At 40.6% G+C, this 20,753-nt stretch overlaps 2 non-coding genes across 2 annotated transcripts; both read right to left on the bottom strand.

Annotated features, from left to right (window-relative positions):
- Positions 1–6,536: 6,536 nt before the first annotated feature.
- LOC140806437 (small nucleolar RNA R71) lies at positions 6,537–6,643 on the bottom strand. The gene has a single exon (XR_012112512.1). It is a non-coding gene; the product is annotated as a small nucleolar RNA R71 (small nucleolar RNA).
- A 13,186-nt stretch (positions 6,644–19,829) lies between these two features.
- LOC140806413 (small nucleolar RNA R71) lies at positions 19,830–19,935 on the bottom strand. The gene has a single exon (XR_012112489.1). It is a non-coding gene; the product is annotated as a small nucleolar RNA R71 (small nucleolar RNA).
- Between the last annotated feature and the right edge of the window lie 818 nt (positions 19,936–20,753).

The following is a 20,753-nucleotide window of genomic DNA, read 5'->3' as shown; positions in this document are numbered from 1 at the left end:
AGAGACAACCAACGAATCTTTATTTTGTTACAAAGATTTTTTTCATTGTTGATCAAATTCAAACTAAACTCGAAGATAACTATATGTTGTACTCAGAGAAAGTATTCAATTCAGTCCAATGATCAACACGATTGCTTTTAACTCACTAATCTGTTTCATATTAATATATAATTGAATGCTAGACAAGATCAGATCGGTACAATTCTGTTATAAGCTTATCATATCACTTCTTGATGCAGATCAGTGAAGTTCAGCCTATCCCATTTCAATACCTGAGAGGTGGTTGTGTGGAATATGGGATTAAGTTGATGCCTGGTACCACACCTATCTCTAAGGCATCGTATTGGTTGGCCCCAACAAAGATGAAGGAGTCGAAGGAACAGTTAGAATAATTGCTTCAGAAAGGATTTTTAAGAACTATTGCTTTTCTCTAGGGATCATCGATTATTTTTTTGAAGAAGAAAAATGAGTCTATGAGGTTTTGTATCTATTACCGAGCGTTGAATATGGTGACTGCAAAAACAAATACCCTTTGCCAAGGATAGATGACTTGTTTGATCAGTTGCAAGGGTCGCGGTGTTTTATAAGATTGATTTGAGGTCTGGGTAACATCAGTTGAAGGTGAAGGAAGTATATGTGCACAAGACATCTTTCAGGACTAGATATGACCATTTTGAGTTCTTGGTGATGCTATTTGGTTTGACTAATGCGGCAACAGCTTTCATGGATTTGATTAACCGAGTGTTCAGCCTAAATTGATCAGTTTGTCATTGTATTTATGATGACATCTTAGTGTATTCCCAGAGACGAGGGGAGCATGTGTGACATTTGTCTACAATTTTGCAGACATTAGGGGCATATGGACAGTTCAGCAAATGTGACTTTTGTATGGAGCATAATACAATTTTGGACTACAGTTTCTCAGAAAGGTATTCAGGTACACCTTGCAAAGGTTGAGGCGATTAAAGATTGGGTTGAACCGAAGAATGCTATTTAGGTGAGTAGGTTATTACCGAAAGTTCATTCAGAACTTTTCTCTAATTGCTTTTCCATTGATGGAATTGACCCAAAAGGGGGTGAAGTTTGGGTGGTACTATAAGTATGGGAAGATTTTTGAAGAGTTAAAAGGAGAGTTTGATATCCGCTTTTATTTTGGCTATTTTAAGTAGTTCAGTGCATTTTGTTGTGTGTTGGAACATTTCATGTTCGCAATCTTGATTTTGATATTCACAAAACTTGTTATTTTGTTTCTAATGATTTTACCTAAGTGCGTAGAAACTGGATCTTCAAACTGATCAGTTATCGAGCCAAAACTGAAGCTATCGAGATGCAAACTGAAAGCGCCAACTGATCACCCAAAATTAACCAGTTCAAATGAACTATCAAAAGACCGGTTCAATTGATTGTCTAGCTGATAGGCAGTACAACATAAGACCTTCAGAAGCCCGACTAGCTGATGAAGAGCTCAAATGATGAAGAGTCCAGCTGACCAGTTCAAATGAAGCAACGAAATCAATTCAGCTGACGAGCCAACTAAATTCATCGAACCAGTTCAAAATCAGTTCAACTGACCAGTTAAGAACATAAGTTAGGAATCAATCAGTTTACAGAACACGAAAAGCTTATTCAATGGAATCCAGTTGTGCACACTGAGGAAAAACTTTTGTCCAGTCAAAGGAAAATAATAGACGTTGCAGCAGTGTTTAAAGCCAAAACATTCCAGAATGGCTGTCAGAAAGTACAGACAAATTTCGAGGAACAAATTCAAACTGAAACGTTCATATTTGATGAGTCTTGGTGTATGGTCACATTGTCCGTATAAATACCAGACCAATATCATCAATATATAAGTGTGTGGAACACACAAGTGTGTGAAGATAAAAAAGAAGAGAACAAGGGCATGCCAACTACTTTGTATAGAATCAAAATTCTCAGTATGCAAGAACACTTTTGTGTTGTATTCATAGTTCAGTTCTCGCACACACACACACACAATCACTCACATATACAGAGAATTGAGCATACTGATAAGGTGAGTGAGTCTTGCACAAAGTCATTAAACTTTATATGTAGTTTTTGACACATAGACGTTGAAAAAGTGTTGGCTGGAAGGTGTTGCCTTCAGTCTAGGCTAGGAGTTCAGTTAGGCAGTAAGATAAGTCCTAAGATGAGTGTGTTTGTACAAACTGTTTTATAAATCAAAATCTTCTAGTGGAACCTACTCGAGGTAGTAAAAGGGGTGACGTAGAAGCAATTGAAGTCTCTAAACATGCATAAACAAATTGTGTGTTATTAACTGTTATCTATTTTTTTTAAATTGATTTGATCAATTCGAGCAGTTTTCAGTTCAATTTTCACCATAAATGAACTGATATATACACGAACTAATCCCCTTTATATCAGTTAATCGGTTTACACAAGTTAAAAGCTTTAAACTGATTAGCTTTCTTAACGAAGAATTATTTCGAGTTTCCGATTGGTTTAAAACCAAACTAGATCTAATTCATCGGTGTTTACATTCTTAGAACACGAGCTATTGTAGCTCATTGAGAATATTGTGTTTGAAGTACCTTCAAAGTTGCACTCACACGATCCATCATTGTGTATACAGATGCTTTGAAGCAGGGTGCATTGTTGATGAAAAACGATTAAGTGATTGCCCATGCCTCTAAGCAGTTGAAAGTGCATGAGAAGAATTATCCCACTCTTGATCTTGAGTTGGAAGCAGTTGTTTTGCATTGAAGTTGTGGCTCCATGCCATTGCCTCTATGGTGAGAAGTGTGAAATGTTTACAGATCGTAAGATTTTGAAGTACTTCTTCACTCAAAAAGAGTTGAATATGAGAAAACAGAGATTGTTGGAGTTGGTGAAGAATTATGATCGTGACATTAGTTACCACCCTAGTAAAGCTAATGTAGTACTTGATGCATTGGGTCGAAATTCTGCGACATTGGCTCAATGGACAACAGAGAGTCAATTTTTTTTATTTATATTTCAACGATTGAGTTTGGATGTCCTATGACTAAGCAAATCTTTGATGTTTGCATCATTGACAGTAACTTCGAATATGCTAGACTGTATCCGTGTAGGACCTGCCTCTAATGAGTAGTTGGTTAAGTTGAGAGACCTTGATGAGGCTAAGGGCAGAAGATTGAATACAGTGGTTGATGGGATAACAAGGTTCAGATAGCAGGTTTGTGTCCCTTTAGCTGGCCAATTGAGAGAGGTAATTTATGACCGAGACACATGTCTCTCTGTATTATGCTCATACAAGGAGTACGAAGATGTATAAATATTTGCAGCAGTTGTACTGGTGGCTAGAGATGAAGTTGGAAATATCTTGTATTGTGAGTGAGTGCCTTACTTGTCGGTAGGTGAAGGTTGAGAATCATATGCCAGCAAGGACGTTGATACCGTTTCCCATTCCTATGTGGAAGTGGGAGAAGATTGCAATAGACTTTGTACTCGGTTTGTCTACCTCCACAAGATGGATGAATTATTTTTGGGTGATTGTGGATAGATTGACTAAGTTTGCTCATTTCATTCTAGTGAAGACCACATTCATAGTGAAGTTGTTGTTATACTCGAGAGATTGTGAGACTCAGTGGGATCCTATTGAACTTTGTATCAGACAGGGATGTGAATTTCACATTGAACTTTTGGCAGAGTTTGCATCATGATTTGGTATTGGTTGGTCTTTTAATACCTCTTTTCACCCGCAGACGGATGGTCAGCTTGAGAAGTTTTATCAGATTTTGGAAGACATGATTAAGGCATGTGTGATTGATTTTAACGATGGTTGGGAGTGGAAGTTGCCATTAGTCGAGTTCGCTTACAATAACAGTTATAAAGCTTCTAACGGTATGGCTCTTTATGAGGCTTTGTATGAGAGAAAGTGTATGACTCCAGTGCATTGGGAGAAGGTTGGTGAGAATCTAGTTCTTTGACCTGACAATGTGACGGGTACAGTTGGCATTGTGGCCAAAATTAAAGAGAGGATGGAGGTTGTAAGGACCGTGTATCGTATTATCGTAAATCTTATATGATTATCGATAATTCATGCATTTGATATGTGATTATACATTGGATTTATAATATGACCATGAAATTGAGAAAATGAATATTGTATATGAATTGATGTTGTACGAACTTGATTTGAAAGGTCGGACGCCAATATAGTACAAAAGTGTATATTTGTACAGAACATGTGGCGCCCGGGCGGTAGAAAATGACCGCCCGAGCGCCAGGGTTGAAATTATGAGTGTTCGGGCAGAACACCCCGCGCCCGAGCGGTAACTTTCGACCGCCCGAGCGCGGCGTAAATAATTCTCGGGGACAGAATGTCTCGCGCTCGGGCGCGAGAATTCTACCGCCCGAGCGCGAGAGTGGTTGATAGAACTCGTTTTTACGTGTTTTTAGTGTTGGTTTCGAGTCGCATTCATACATCATATTAGCTTGTTCTAGTTTATTCTTGCATTTTGTTTGCATTATTTAGCATATGACTGATTTCGTGTGTTTTGTGGTATTTTGTAGGAATGGAACCAAATATAGCAGAAAATGGGCACAACAACGAAGAAGCCTCGCTAGGGCGGTCAAAACTGACCGCCCCAGCGAGCATTCTAGTCTTACCGAGGATATCGAACAGAAGACCTCTCGCTAGGGCGGTTAAAACTGACCGCCCCAGCGAGACTGCTAGCCTGGACAAGAGAATTTAACAGAAGATCTCTCGCTCGGGCGGTCAAAAGTGGCCGCCCCAGCGAGACTAGAGAGAAGGCTCAAAGTTTTTATTCGAGAGTCACTCGCCCCAGCGGTCAAAACCTACCGCCCTAGCGAGTTACGCGATCCAGCAAGATTCTGCGAGATTTGTTTCTATTTTCATGGACTCTATCCAAGACCACTAACCTAATACACGAGATTGGGCGCCGTTTTTCAGACTTACACATCATATTTTCATCATTTTTTCTGGGAGAGAAGGCTAGGAGTAAGGAAGACTTTCGAAGAACTCGAGAATTCCAAGCGTCGCAGCCATCTTCCATCGTCATATTTAGTATTTTATTATTCAGTATTTTATTCTCTTGCATAGATTGTTGATTTTTAGTATGAATTTGGTTGGCTAAACTCTAAATTTGTTGGGATTTGAGGGGATCCTACCCATACTCGTTGTTTAACATTATTTCTTGACATTTTTACAAGTGATTTGTTTATGCTATTGTTATTTCTTGTTTCAAGCGAAGCCTAGCTATCTTCCTTTGATTATTGCATGTTGTTAACGATTTCGACAGACTAATTAACAATAGGATCGCATAGTATAAACCACGGACTTACAATTTTAGTAGACATACGGAATTGGGTACGTGTCGATAGTAATAGTTCACCCGGATGAAAGCTAGTGGATTCCATGGAACGTAATGCAATCGTGAACTGTTAAATAATTGAGGACACTTGATTACTGCATGTTTATGATTAGTATTAATATAGCTCGACAGAGTATATTGATTAGTCTAGGGAATTCCGTCGAATGCACGAGTAAAAGTCGAGTCTAATTATCTGAACACGAGTGGTAGGTGAACTGATAATTCCCAACAAATTCGTTTCTCATTTGATTTTCATCCAATTTAATCATTGATTTCTTGATTATTTGTTCTTGCATTTTAATCATTTTAGTATTAAATTCACTTTAGTTTAATCACCAACTCCATCTATCGTTGCTAGAGAAATTTAAGTGAAAATAAGAATAGTGTAACGCAGTCCTTGTGGATCGATACTCGTATTCACGTACGTTTATTATAACTTGACTATCGTGCACTTGCGATATTTTAAATCGAGCTTTCATTTATAAAACAAATTTCGGGACTATTCACTGTGCAAGTTTGGCTCGATCAAGTTTTTGGCGCCGTTGCCGGGGACTGTTGATTCACAATTTTTTATTTTTCATTTAAATTCTTTAGTATTATTTATTTTATTGTTAGTTGATACTCCTATTCTGTTGCAGATTTTTCTTGTGGTGCATGCGAAGATCACTCGACGTGGAGCTTGAATTTGACCCTGAAATCGAAAGAACTTTCCGCAGACGAAGACAGCAACAAAGACTCAAAGAACAGATGGAAAGACACGAGCAAGAACGTGGAGAGGAACAGCGTGACAATAGACAAGTTGAGATACCACGTCGCATTCCGATGATGGATTATGCACAACCGTCTCTTGAGGGAGCACGTCCAAGCATCGTGAGACCAGTCATCCGAGCTAACCAGTTTGAGATCAAGCCAGCTATCATTCAGATGATTCAAAACACTGTTCAATTTGGGGGAAGTGCACTTGACGACCCTAATTCTCATATAGCTGATTTTCTTGAAATTTGCGATACTTTTAAGTTTAATGCTGTGTCTGATGATGCTGTTCGTTTGCGTTTATTTCCATTTTCACTAAGAGATAAAGCTAAGGCGTGGTTAAACTGTTTGCCTGTAGGGTCTATCACTACATGGGAGGATATGGCGAAGGCATTCCTGACCAAGTACTTTCCTCCGTCGAAGACTATGAAGCTGAGAGCCGACATTACTACTTTTGCTCAATATGAGTTTGAGTCACTTTACGAGGCATGGGAGCGATACAAGGATTTATTGAGGAGATGTCCACACCATGAGCTACCTCTTGGGTTAGTTGTTCAAACTTTTTACTACGGTCTGCTTACTTCTAACCGTACCATGATAGATGCTGCTGCCTGTGGTAACTTGCTGAGAAAAACGGCTGAGGAAGGATATGAATTATTGGAGGAGATGGCTGCTAGCAGCTATCATCCTCATTCTGATAGGCAGAAACGAGGTGCGGGGGTTAATCAAGTTACTGATTTGTCTGCGGTGTCAGCACAGTTGGAGGCTTTGAACAGAAAGATTGATGGGATGAGTGCGAGTGGATCGGTTATGCGTCTGCAAGAGATTTTCTGTGATAAGTGTGGAGGTGAGCATGACGTGCAGGATTGCCAAGATGGCAATCCATTCTATGTGCCTGAGGGAGCAAAACACGTGGGATTCCAGAACCGTCCTAGAAATGACCCTTATTCAAACTCCTATAATCCGGGATGGAGGAATCACCCAAACTTTTCGTGGGGAGGTCAAAACAACCAAAACCGCCAACAAAGAGGGCCACCACATGGGATGCACCAAGGATTCAAGCCAGAACCGCCTAGGGAGGAGAAGTCAAATTTAGAGCAAATGATGACTAAATTTATTTCTGCAACCGAGACGAGATTTCAGAATCAGGATGCATCCATAAAAGGGTTAGAGAATCAAATTGGACAATTGGCTAAGTTAATTGCTAATAGGGAGCAAGGAACTTTGCCAAGCAACACGGAGACTAACCCGAGAGAGCATGTGAAAGCTGTGGAATTGCGCAGTGGAAAGGCACTTGAGTCTAAGGAGGAAAAGAACAAGCAAGGTGAGGATGAGGTGGAACAGCAAGGAGGTAAGTCTTCTAACTCTACTTTTACACCTATTGCACCGAGTAAAATTGTTATCCCCCCACCTTTTCCTGCAGCACTGAAAAAAGCTAAGTTAGATGCACAATTTGGTAAATTTCTTGAGATATTCAAAAAACTGCATATTAACATTCCTTTTGCTGATGCTTTACTGAATATGCCAAGTTATGCAAAATTCTTGAAAGATATCTTAGCAAACAAGCGGAAGCTAGAAGATCATATGACTGTGAACTTGACTGAAAATTGCTCCGCTTTAGTTCAAAACAGGATGCCTCCTAAGCAAAAAGATCCAGGGAGTTTCTCTATACCTTGCATTATTGGTGATATTAATTTTCATAAAGCTCTATGTGATCTTGGTGCGAGTATTAATTTGATGCCGTATTCTGTGTTTAGGAGACTGGGATTGGGTGAACCCAAGCCAACTAGGATGTCATTGCAGCTGGCTGACAGATCTGTCAAGTATCCACGTGGGATTATCGAAGATGTCTTGGTGAAAGTGGATAAGTTTATTTTTCCTGCAGATTTTGTAGTACTTGATATGGAGGAAGATTTGGAGATGCCTTTAATCCTAGGGAGACCATTTCTGGCTACAGGGAAAGCACTGATCGATGTTGACGAGGGAAAATTGAGACTGAGAGTTGGAGAAGAAGAAATTATTTTTGATGTCTTTAATACTCTCAAGCACACAATGCACGATGATAGTTGTTTTCGCGTTGATGTCTTAGATTCTCTTGTTTGTGATTTTGTGCAGGATGGATTGCAAGAGCCATTGGAGGCTACTCTCACTACTGAAAAACAGGAGGACGAGCTGGACAAGGAAAGGATGGAGATGGTAGCTCATTTGAATGCCATTCCACCTTGGAGAAAGCAAGTGAGGCTTCGACTAGAGGAATTGGGGGATAGAAAAGATTTAGTGCCTCAAAAGTCAAGCCTAGAGGAGCCACCCACTTTGGAGCTCAAACCACTACCTCCACATCTCAAGTACGTATATTTAGGAGAAAATAATAAACTGCCTGTTATTATTTCCTCTTCTTTGACAGACGATATGGAGAGTAAGCTCTTGGGAGTCCTTAAGGAGCATAGAGGAGCATTCGCTTGGAAAGTTTCGGACATCAAGGGGATAAGTCCTTCGATCTGCATGCACAAAATCCTAATGGAAGATAAGTACTCACCTCTAGCACAACCACAAAGGAGACTCAATCCAAAGATGCAAGAGGTAGTAAAAGCTGAAACGATCAAACTTCTGGACGCAGGTATTATCTATCCTATCTCTGATAGTGCGTGGGTAAGTCCTGTACAATGTGTGCCTAAAAAGGGTGGGATTACTGTTATTGCCAATGAAAAAAATGAGTTGATTCCCACTAGAATCGTTACGGGTTGGCGTGTGTGCATGGATTATAGGAAATTAAATGATGCAACCCGTAAAGATCACTTCCCCTTGCCATTTATTGATCAAATGATTGAACGATTAGCCGGTCATGAATTTTACTGTTTTTTGGATGGATATTCGGGATACAACCAAATCACAATTGCCCCCGAGGACCAAGAGAAAACTACTTTCACTTGCCCTTATGGTACTTTTGCGTTTAGGCGTATGCCCTTTGGTCTATGCAATGCACCTGCTACATTTCAAAGATGCATGACCGCTATTTTTCATGACATGATTGAGAATTTTCTTGAAGTTTTTATGGATGATTTCTCTATTTTTGGCTCTTCATTTGATGAATGTTTAAAAAATTTGAATTTGGTGCTCATTAGATGTGAAGAGAGCAATTTGGTGTTAAATTGGGAGAAATGTCACTTCATGGTGCAAGAGGGGATTGTGTTAGGACACAAAGTATCGGAGAATGGAATCGAGGTCGACAAGGCCAAGGTGGAAGTGATCAAAAATCTACCACCACCTTCATCGATAAAGGGAGTTCGAAGTTTCCTAGGCCATGCGGGTTTTTATAGGCGTTTTATTAAGGATTTTTCTAAAATTGCTAAACCTTTATCCTCTTTGTTGATGAAAGATGTTGAGTTTAATTTTGATTCTACTTGTCTGCAGGCATTCGAAGTACTCAAGAAGAGCTTGGTGACAGCACCTGTGCTGACTGCCCCTGATTGGGAGTTACCGTTTGAGGTAATGTGCGATGCTAGTGATACAGCTGTTGGTGCGGTGCTGGGTCAAAGGAAGAACAAGGTATTTCATACCATCTACTATGCAAGTAAGACCTTAAATGATGCTCAATTGAATTATGCTACTACTGAAAAGGAACTACTTGCTATAGTATTTGCTTTTGAGAAATTTCATTCATACCTTGTTCTGTCTAAAGTGATTGTGTATACAGATCATTCTGCCCTAAAATACTTGCTTGCTAAGAAAGATGCGAAACCTAGGTTAATTAGGTGGATTTTACTATTGCAAGAATTTGATCTCGAGATTCGAGATAAAAAAGGTGTAGAAAATGTGGTTGCTGATCATCTGTCTAGGCTTGAGGATGTTAGAATTAATGGCTTTAACACTGATATAGATGACTGGTTCCCTGATGAGCAATTGTTTGAGGTAAATGCGTGCCCTTGGTATGCCAATTTCGCAAATTTTCTTGTCACTGGCACACCTCCCCCAAATTTATCGTTTCACCAAAGAAAGAAATTCTTTTCTGACGTGAAATATTATTTTTGGGAGGAACCGTTTTTGTTTAAAATCTGTGCAGATGCCATGATAAGGAGATGTGTAGCGGAGGAGGAAACCAGTCAAATTCTGAACCACTGCCATGACCGTGAGGTAGGTGGTCACTTTGGACCCATACGGACGGCATCTAAGGTACTCGAATGTGGCTTCTATTGGCCAACTCTTTTTAAGGATGCTCGTTTGTATGTTCTCAATTGTGATAGATGCCAACGCACAGGTAATATTTCTAACCGTCATGAGATGCCTTTGAATAACATTATTGAGTGTGAAATATTTGATGTGTGGGGGATTGATTTTATGGGTCCTTTTCCTGCGTCTTTTACAAAGAAATTTATTTTGGTGGCAGTAGAGTATGTATCTAAATGGGTGGAGGCGGAGGCTTGTGCCACGAATGATGCACAAGTGGTGTTAAAATTTTTGAAAAAACACATTTTTAATCGATTCGGTACACCACGTGCAATCATAAGTGATGGTGGCACCCATTTTTGCAACAAAATTTTTGATAAACTGATGGGCAAATATGGTGTCACCCACAAAGTTTCCACTCCATACCACCCTCAGACTAGTGGACAAGTTGAAGTGTCAAATCGAGAGATTAAGAGGATTTTAGAAAAGACGGTTAATGTGAATCGAAAGGACTGGTCCATTCGGTTAGATGATGCTTTGTGGGCTTATCGTACTGCGTTCAAAACACCTATAGGCACTACACCATATAGGTTACTTTTTGGTAAAGCATGTCATCTACCCGTAGAATTAGAGCATAGAGCATATTGGGCGACCAAGGCACTGAACTTTGATTTTGCTCTTGCAGGTGAAAAACGACTGTTGCAGTTGAGTCAGTTGGATGAGTTCCGAGGTACAGCGTATGATCTTGCCCTATCTTACAAGGAACGCACCAAAAGAGCCCATGATAAACACATTGTAAGAAGAGAATTCAAAGTGGGTGAAGCGGTGTTGTTATACAACTCTCGCTTACGACTCTTTCCGGGCAAGCTGAAGTCAAGATGGTCAGGACCATTCGTTATAGCCGAGGTGTTCCCATCAGGTGCAGTGGTGTTGCATGACGGCAAGGAAGGGACGTTTACTGTGAACGCCCAAAGATTAAAGCACTATATTGGTGGCACGATTGAGCCACAAATTGGAGTCACTCGGCTCCAAGACAGTCGTTAAGGACATGGGTGAAAAGTCGAGCTCTAGACGATAAATTGAGAACTACTTCTACTCCTTATTTTATTCTTTTCGTTAGTTAATTAATTGCATCATTTGCATTTAGATAATTGCATGGCATTTGCATTAAAATTTTTTTTTTCAAAATGATTTCGAAAATACCTCACTAGGGCGGTTCATTTTAACCGCCCCAGCGAGAGGTTGTAATTTGTAATGGATTTTTGGCCGAGCATGCATCGCTAGGGCGGACACTTTTGTCCGCCCCAGCGAGGAATCGAAATTTTCAAAAACATTTTTTCCCGAAAATCCCTCGCTAGGGCGGTCAAACTTGACCGCCCCCGCGAGTGTTACAACTTTTCAAAATTATTTTAGTCGAGGATGTCTCGCTCGGGCGGTCTAAACTGACCGCCCTAACGAACACTCGCGTCTTTTTAAAATTTTTAAAACCGAGGTTCTCCCGCTAGGGCGGACACTTTTGTCCGCCCCAGCGAGCACTCGTAATTTTCGGGCAGACAGACTCTCGCTAGGGCGGACACTTTTGACCGCCCTAGCGAGTCGCGAATGTTTAAAAGCTGCGCCCTCCCTTCTCTCTTCTCCCACTCGCAAAACCTACACTTTTCTCTCAAATTTTCGCCCCTCCACTCCAGATCTGAAGCGATTGACGTGGTTTCTTGCCAATTTACAGGTATATTTGTGAATCTCCATTGTTGCAAAGCCCAAGACGCGATTTTCCCGGCCAAATCTACACTCTCCGACCACCACCCACGCCGCCGCCTCTTCACGTTCCGGCGAGCTTCCAAATTTTCCGGCGACTTCATATTACTTGTGCACTCTACTCTTACCATGGCTTCCAAACGCTCGAAGGTAACCCGCGGTGCCTCTAGTTCTCGATCCACCCCCTCTATATTTGTGAATGATAGGGCTAGGGAGCGATTTGAGCAAGCTAAACTCCATAGAAAACCAATCCCTGAGAGGGGATGTACTTCGTGGATTTTAGATAATATTTTTGAGGAGTTCCAGGTTGCAGGACGAGGGTGGACGAATTTTTTAGCACAACCGAATGCGGCTGTGGTGCCGGTTGTACGTGAGTTTTACGCTAACGCCCCGGAAGGGACTGAAAATAAGGCTAGGGTGAGGGGACGTCAAGTCCCATATGATCCTAAAACGATAAATGATTTGTTGGGTTTACCGGCAGTGGATGATTCGGTATTCCAGGCTTGGGTGCTGAATCCGGATTACGATCTGATCATTCACACATTGTGTTATTCGGGCACTACGTGGAAGCAGCCGGGAACGTATACGGTGTTTCTTGAGAAATTTTTGAAGGTGGAGGCGGCACTTTGGTATGCCTTTCTATCGAAGAGATTGATGCCGGTAGGGCATACGAGTGATGTACAGCGGGATAGGGCGGTGGTTCTTTATGCGATCTATACCGGGATGCCTATTGATGTGGGCAAACTCATATTCGGGCAGCTGACTATCTGTATCAATTGCAACAATTTAGCCTTTTATTTCCCCACTATCGTGACTGAGCTATGTGCCCGCGCGGGTGTGATTTTCGCGCACGATGATGAGTGGCTACCGCCACTGAGATCCATCGATGAGGCTCTGCATACCTCCAAGTACGCGAAGAGACGGGATGAGCTGCCCGCTGATGTATTTTACGGTCACGTGCAAGCCGCTCCACCACCGCCGGTCGTCGGACATCCACCACCACCGCAGCCACGCCGCCGTGCCATTCGAGACCGAGTCGACGAGTTGGGCGCTTGGGCCACCTACCAGACTCATTATCAGGCCATCGACCAAGCCCACACTCTGAACATCGAGTACTTGGTGCAGGGCATCTCGACTCACTTGGGCTTAGACACTTCCGGCCGGCCGCCTGTTCCAGCATACCCGCCACCTTTCCACTTCCAGTACACGTATCCTATGCCGCCTGCAGCTGACGAGGGCAGTCCACCACCTGAGCATGATGAGGAGGAGGAGTTTTGATCAGGGGAGTTCACTGTTTCCCCTTTCTTTTTCTTTTGCATTTTCTATTGTTGCATTTGAATTCATAAGTTGTTATTGTTTTTCGTGTCTGTTTCGTTTTGTGCGATGAGGGCATTGCACAACTCTAGTATGAGGGGGTCGGGTAGTTTGTTTTGTTTGTTTGTTCAGTTATTTAGTTTGTTAGTTGGGTTTTTAAGTCGGTGTATTTTCGTTGTTAGATTGTGAGTCGTTTATGGTGAGTTGACATGATTTATGAGCCGATGATGATGTTGCTTTGAGAAATATTGATTGGGTCAATGCATGAATGATACTCTGGATTGTTGAAACATGAGTTTTGGTGCAAATTTTGAACTTTTTGAGCACATATGTGTGGGGCCTAGAATTTTGTAGGAATAATGGTGAAATTTGAAATTCTTGTTGGTTAACTTGAAAGACATCACGTATGAATTGATTTAGCATGAAAACCCGTGGAAATAAGTCACTAATTGAGATCGTGCATGATAGCATTTGACTGACCTTGAACCGTACATATGCCCCCTTGTCAATATCCTGAATTCAAATACAGTACTCCTAACCAGCTGTAATCCAAAAAGATATATTCTTAGCCTAGGGAGTACATGTGTGAAAATTGTGCATCAAAATGTTGAAATAACAAAGTTCTTGTAAAAAGAACTTTGTGAAAAAAGGAGATGTAAGGTGAGGGGGAGCCGAAAATAAAAGGAATGAAATTCTATTCCTAGGCTAAAAGTTGGAGATGTAAGGAGTCGAGGAAGTCTGACACACAGTCTTGACAATTGCGCAATGAAAATGATCGATGTACTCCCAACTTTTCGCCACTTGAGCTTATTTTCTTTCCTTTCGACACCCTTCTATGCACTTAAAAATTGACTAAAGTTCAAAATGATGGTTAGTGATGAATGGACACGGGGATGCATGCTAGTGAGATTTGTATTGAAGTGTTAATTGAGTGACTTGCATAACTTGACGATTGATCTATTTGACGTACGAATGACTAGACCCACCATGACACACACACGTTCGAATTAGTGCCAAGACTTATTTGTAGATGAAAAAGAGTATTTATTTGTGAAATGACTTGATTATGATGTGAAAAAATTTACTGAGGCACGAACATAAAATTGTTAACTCACCATTAACTTTTTCTGGTGTTGGTTATTTCGTTTTTTTTATTTATTTTGTCTGTTTAGAATCTCGTGCTTTAACCTATTTTACTCGAGGGCGAGCAAAAGGTTAGTATGAGGGGGTTGATAGAACTCGTTTTTACGTGTTTTAGTGTTGGTTTCGAGTCGCATTCATACATCATATTAGCTTGTTCTAGTTTATTCTTGCATTTTGTTTGCATTATTTAGCATATGACTGATTTCGTGTGTTTTGTGGTATTTTGTAGGAATGGAACCAAATATAGCAGAAAATGGGCACAACAACGAAGAAGCCTCGCTAGGGCGGTCAAAACTGACCGCCCCAGCGAGCATTCTAGTCTTACCGAGGATATCGAACAGAAGACCTCTCGCTAGGGCGGTTAAAACTGACCGCCCCAGCGAGACTGCTAGCCTGGACAAGAGAATTTAACAGAAGATCTCTCGCTCGGGCGGTCAAAAGTGGCCGCCCCAGCGAGACTAGAGAGAAGGCTCAAAGTTTTTATTCGAGAGTCACTCGCCCCAGCGGTCAAAACCTACCGCCCTAGCGAGTTACGCGATCCAGCAAGATTCTGCGAGATTTGTTTCTATTTTCATGGACTCTATCCAAGACCACTAACCTAATACACGAGATTGGGCGCCGTTTTTCAGACTTACACATCATATTTTCATCATTTTTTCTGGGAGAGAAGGCTAGGAGTAAGGAAGACTTTCGAAGAACTCGAGAATTCCAAGCGTCGCAGCCATCTTCCATCGTCATATTTAGTATTTTATTATTCAGTATTTTATTCTCTTGCATAGATTGTTGATTTTTAGTATGAATTTGGTTGGCTAAACTCTAAATTTGTTGGGATTTGAGGGGATCCTACCCATACTCGTTGTTTAACATTATTTCTTGACATTTTTACAAGTGATTTGTTTATGCTATTGTTATTTCTTGTTTCAAGCGAAGCCTAGCTATCTTCCTTTGATTATTGCATGTTGTTAACGATTTCGACAGACTAATTAACAATAGGATCGCATAGTATAAACCACGGACTTACAATTTTAGTAGACATACGGAATTGGGTACGTGTCGATAGTAATAGTTCACCCGGATGAAAGCTAGTGGATTCCATGGAACGTAATGCAATCGTGAACTGTTAAATAATTGAGGACACTTGATTACTGCATGTTTATGATTAGTATTAATATAGCTCGACAGAGTATATTGATTAGTCTAGGGAATTCCGTCGAATGCACGAGTAAAAGTCGAGTCTAATTATCTGAACACGAGTGGTAGGTGAACTGATAATTCCCAACAAATTCGTTTCTCATTTGATTTTCATCCAATTTAATCATTGATTTCTTGATTATTTGTTCTTGCATTTTAATCATTTTAGTATTAAATTCACTTTAGTTTAATCACCAACTCCATCTATCGTTGCTAGAGAAATTTAAGTGAAAATAAGAATAGTGTAACGCAGTCCTTGTGGATCGATACTCGTATTCACGTACGTTTATTATAACTTGACTATCGTGCACTTGCGATATTTTAAATCGAGCTTTCATTTATAAAACAAATTTCGGGACTATTCACTGTGCAAGTTTGGCTCGATCAGTGGTGGAGATAAGAATGAGTTTCTTTCTTTCGTTTTCTTCATTGTACATTTCAGAGTTTCGAGAAACACGAGAGATTTTCATTTTCTTTCGTCCGATTCGACTTTGGAACGCTGTCTAAACGCGAAACCAATTATATATTTGTGATTGTCGCGTCGAGGGCTTCTGACTGAGGTAATTTTCTTCTAGTTCCAGCAGCTTGAAATATCAAAGTGCTGGAATAGCATGTATTTGAAGTTGAATTTCTGATATGTAGTAGAATAACCGACAAGAAACTCGTATTCGAAGTCGAAATTGAATTATGATAAGATTTGAATTTGATATTAATATTTGAAGTTTCAAATGATATTTGAAACTCATATTAATGATTTTGGAGTATGTTGTTGATTGGAATGAGTATGTTATTGATGTAGATAAAGTGTAATATCAATATCTTCAGGCTACATCAACTGGAACGAAGAATTGAGGTATGTTGCGACCGGGTAACATACGACAGGTATCTGTATTATATGATATATGTTGGATTGATTGGATTGGAATACGTGTCTATGTGCCTATTTGATGATTTGACGTGGCATACATGACATTGAGATTTGAGTATCGATGTATAAAATAAATGTTTTGTTGACACACATTGTTTGATGCATACATCGATACATGACATACACGTTGAGCTATGATCCTTGGATACCCTGATATGATTGAATTGGATTCCGGGGTTTGTGAACACAATTGCTATGCCGGTATTATATGACCCGTAAAGCATAGACAATTGTGGCCCCATATGATTGGATATGAGATGTGGGATTTGATGGCGCTTTGCCGACAATATCATACGTGTATTCCCATATCGGCCGGTGTGCCAGCTCGAGCATTGATTTGATTTGATAGCGATTCGATTGATTCTGACATGTGCTCAGTGGATGGGCATTTGACCTGATACTTCCACGACATACATGCATTGCATAACATATATCATTGTTTAGATATCTGTGGTATATATGATTGGTTGTTTCATACGGAGCTTTGCTCACCCCAAAGGGGGTTGTTGTTGTCTTTGTGTGTGGACAATGGCAGGTACTCCAGGATATCAGGAGACCGGAGAGGGTACTTCTGGAGGGAGCCACAGCTTGGGCTGAGGTTTTATGTTTATGTCTTGTTCCCAGTATATATGTATATGTATCTATATACCGGGGCATGTCCCGAGGATATGAGATGTTTGTATGTGATTGGTTGTGATTACGTGTGGGCATGATTATGACGTGAGATGAGATACTACTTTTAGTATTAACATAAAATCACTTGGGCTCATTGTAAAGAAATTTTAAACTCGTTTTCCGCTGTGATTAATTAACCCTAATCAGATTGCATTGTAATAACGATTAGGAGCTAAGGGCCCCACAGAGGTTGTCCAGAGTAGACATAAAAGTTATGCCGATCAAAGGTGTCGTGAGTTGGAGTTTTGGGTAGATGATCATGTGTTTTTGAAGGTGGCTTCTATGAAAGATTGTTTGAGATTTGGAAAAAATGGAAGCTCAATCCTAGATATTTCCTTGCCGCCAAATATGTCAGAAGTTCATAATGTGTTTCATGTTTCAATGCCTCAGAAGTACGTGAAGAATCCATAGCATATCAATCAACATGAGCCAAATTTGTTATATGTGGAAAAGACATTTCATATTCTCAGTCTCAAGTTGGAAAGTTGATATGTGTCGTTTTTACGTGTTTTATTGCATTAGTCGGTGTGTGTTTTCATTGTGCATCGTTTATTTCAATCACATTCTGTTCATTTATAGTAGCCAAGTGCCAAGGCAAGAAAATGAAGTGCAGCAAGGTCGGCGCTCGAGCGGCAGTTTTCTACTGCCCGATCGCGGGAGGTGAAAGTCCGAGGAAATTTACAGAGAGTTTGGCGCTCGGGCGGTAGTTTTGTACCGCCCGAGCGCGAGCAGTGATCCCCAAAGAAAAAATACAGAAGAGTCGGCGCTCGAGCGGTAGTTTTCTACCGCCCGAGCGCGAATGCCGCACTTCCCAAGGAGATTTACAGAAGGTGTGGCGCTCGAGCGGTACTTTTCTACCCCCCGAGCGCCACCTATTTTTGGAAAATATCAAGTTCGATTTCATTCCCTAATTTCGGAGGTGGCTGATATGGAAGGACTCTTAGACGACTTTGGGGTGATTCAGACTTCGTTTTTTTCAGCCGTCACAAGTTGGGAGAGGAATTCACGCTTGGATTGAAGATTCGAAGCTTTCCGGGCACCGTTCTTCACGTTTTTCGTCAACTCTAGTATTTCTTATTTAGTTTTATCATTTAAAATTTGCTTTGATTATTTTGATTATGAATTTCAGTAGCTAAAACTCTATTATTTGTTGGGATTAAAGGGGATCCTACCCCGAACGTGATTTGAATTAATTTATATTTCGATTTTGCGTTATTCTTGATTTTACTACTGTTTTATCGTGTCATTAAGGCGTAGCTAACTTTAACGACGTTTCATATCACGAGTGAGTTCGAGAGAATAACGAGTGATAGGACCGAGTCGTAGAATTCGCGGATCTACAATTTACATAGATATATGAAATTGGATACGTGCCGATAGTCATAGTCCTAAGGGTCGAAAACTAGGGGATTTTATAGATCGAAATGCGATTCGCTCGTGATAAATAATTAAAGATATTTAATTACTTCATTGAGTGGAATTAGTTTGGCATAGCTCGAGAGAGTGTGTTCAATAGATTAGGAAATCCTGTCGGAAGCATAGATCACGATCGAACGAATTAATAAATTAACGAGAGGTAGGTGAACCAAGATTCCCAACAAATCCATTTTTCATTGAATTTTACTCAACAATTTTAGATATTAAATCTCATTACTTGATTTTGAATCTTTTTATTTGCATTCTTATTTGATTTTAGTAGTAATAAAAGAATCAACTCAATTTTCGTTGCTAAATGTTAAATAACTGAAAATAACAATTGTAAAACACAGTCTTCAGTGGAACGATACTCGTACTCACGTACACTATATTATTACTTGACATCGTGCACTTGCGATTAATTTTTGAGCATACAAAATCATATTTTATTGGGGATTTCACTGTGCAAGTTTTGCTCGATCAAGTTTTTGGCGCCGTTGCCGGGGACTGTTAATCTACAATTTTATTTTTAGTTATTTCCTTTAGCATTATTTTATTTCTCTTGAGATAACACTTCATATTTTATTACAGATATCTCTTCCAGTGCATATCAAAGTCACTTGACGTGGAGCTTGAGTTTGATCTTGAAATTGAAAGAACCTTCCGCAGGAGAAGACAACAACAGAGGCTTAAAGAACTGATGGAGAGACACGAGCCAGAACGTGAGGAGGAACAACGTGAAAATAGACAAGTCGAGATGCCACGCCGCATACCGATGCTGGAGTATGCCCAACCTTCTTTGGAGGGTGCACGCCCTAGCATTGTGAGACCTATCGTGCGGGCAAATCACTTTGAAATCAAGCTAGCCATAATCCAGATGATTCAGAACACAGTCGAATTCGGAGGAACTGCAGTGGATGATCCAAACACGCACATCGCGGATTTTCTTGAAATCTGCGATACTTTTAAATTCACTGGAGTTTCTGATGATGCTGTTAGATTGCGTTTATTTCCTTTCTCCGTACGTGATAAAGCTAAAGCGTGGTTAAATTGTTTGCCTGTAGGTTCGATCGCTACATGGGAGGACATGGCGAAAGCTTTCCTCATCAAATACTTCCCTCCCTCCAAGACCATGAAGCTGCGGGCAGACATTACAACATTCGCTCAATTCGATCAGGAATCTTTATATGAGGCATGGGAACGCTTCAAGGACCTACTACGAAGATGCCCACATCACGAGTTACCACTTGGGTTAGTCGTTCAAACATTTTATTACGGTTTGCTTACTCCTAACCGTACTATGATAGATGCTGCTGCGTGTGGGAACCTTTTGAGGAAGACTGCGGAAGAAGGATATGAGTTGTTGGAGGAGATGGCTGCTAGCAGTTATCATCCTCAATCTGACAAGAACAACCAGCGGAGAAGTGCAGGAGTGCACCAGGTAACTGATTTTTCTGCTATTACTGCACAACTTGATGCTTTAAACAGGAAAATAGACGGCTTGAATGTGGGTGGTACGGCGATGCGTCTCCAAGAGATATTCTGTGAAAAGTGTGGAGGGGAACATTATGCGAAGGATTGTCAAGACGACAATCCATTCTATGTGCAAAATGAGGCACCAGTGAATCAAGTAGGAGTCCACAACCGCCCAAGGCATGACCCTTATTCGAACACATACAATCCTGGGTGGAGGCAACATCCTAACTTCTCATGGGGCGGTCAAAACAGTCAGACTAGACCGCAAGGAGGACAACAATATGGCAAACAACCGATGTACAGATCCGATCCTCCTAGAGAAGAAAAGTCCAACTTGGAGCAAATGATGTCTAAGTTTATTTCATCCACTGAAACTAGACTTCAAAATCAGGATGCGTCGATTAAGGGACTTGAAAATCAGATTGGTCAATTAGCGAAGATGATAGCAAGTAGAGAGCCAGGCACCTTGCCCAGTAATACCGAGACTAATCCAAAAGAGCAAGTGAAGGCCATCGAGTTGAAGAGTGGGAAAGTTTTGGAGTCAAAGGAAAAAGAGAAAACTCAAACCATAGACGAGCATACTG

Source organism: Primulina eburnea, chromosome 11 (genome assembly GCF_022965805.1).
Source record: "Primulina eburnea isolate SZY01 chromosome 11, ASM2296580v1, whole genome shotgun sequence".
Classification (NCBI taxonomy): Eukaryota; Viridiplantae; Streptophyta; class Magnoliopsida; order Lamiales; family Gesneriaceae; genus Primulina; species Primulina eburnea.
This window is presented reverse-complemented; position numbering and strand designations above follow the sequence as displayed.